We start from the raw sequence: 1,007 nt of genomic DNA, 5'->3' as shown, positions 1-1,007 counted from the left end.
CAAAACATCATTTAAATATTATGTCATCATACTGTGAGAGCAACAGAGAGGTGTGTATCATGGAGATAGATTCTAGAAACAAAATGCTGATATGGTGCTGGCTTTTTCTCATTCAGCAAGAGAGCGTAAAATTGGCATGTTGTTGAATATGTGGCAAAAATGTCCCTCTGTAAAAGACAGCTATGTCTACTGTATGCATGGGCAGATTACGAGACAATGGGCCCCTGGGCACAGCTATGCAAAAGGCCCCACCAGCTCTCCTACACAGGGTCAGGACACACAGAGGTTGTGCTGGTTTTGCCTCTGTTTTGTTGTTTGTGTCTCTCTGAGGTCATCTTGTGTGTCTTTGAGGTCATCTTGTGTGTCTTTGAGGTCATCTTGTGTGTCTTTGAGGTAGTTTTGTGTTGTTTTTGGTTGTTTTATGTCTCTGTTGGCCGTTAAGGTCATTTGTGTCTCTTTGAGGTCATGTTGTGTCTTTTTAAGTCATGTTGCGTCTCTCTGACATCTTCTTGTGTGTCTTTGAGGTTGTTTTGCATCTTTTTTGGCCGTTGTGTGTCCCTTAAAGGACATTTTGTGTCTCTTTGAGGTCATGTTGTGTCTTTTTAAGTCATGTTGTGTCTCTTTGAGGTCATCTTGTGTGTCTTTGAGGTCATCTTGTGTGTCTTTGAGGTAGTTTTGTGTTGTTTTTGGTTGTTTTATGTCTCTGTTGGCCGTTAAGGTCATTTGTGTCTCTTTGAGGTCATGTTGTGTCTTTTTAAGTCATGTTGCGTCTCTCTGAGGTACTTTTCTCTTTAGGATCATTTTGTGATTTTTTTTCCGCCATTTTGTCTTTTTTGAGGCCATCTTGTGTCTCTTTGAGATCAGTTTGTGTCATTTTTGGTTGTTTTATGTCTGTTGGCTGTTTTGTGTCCGTTAAGGACATTCATGTCTCTTTGAGGTCATGCTGTGTCTTTTTAAGTCATGTTGCGTCTCTCTGAGGTCATCTTGTGTGTCTTTGAGGTCGTTTT

This window comes from Epinephelus moara, chromosome 7 (assembly GCF_006386435.1).
Source record: "Epinephelus moara isolate mb chromosome 7, YSFRI_EMoa_1.0, whole genome shotgun sequence".
Lineage (NCBI taxonomy): Eukaryota > Metazoa > Chordata > Actinopteri > Perciformes > Serranidae > Epinephelus > Epinephelus moara.
The sequence above is the reverse complement of the archived record's forward strand: the minus strand, read 5'-3'. Positions refer to the sequence as shown.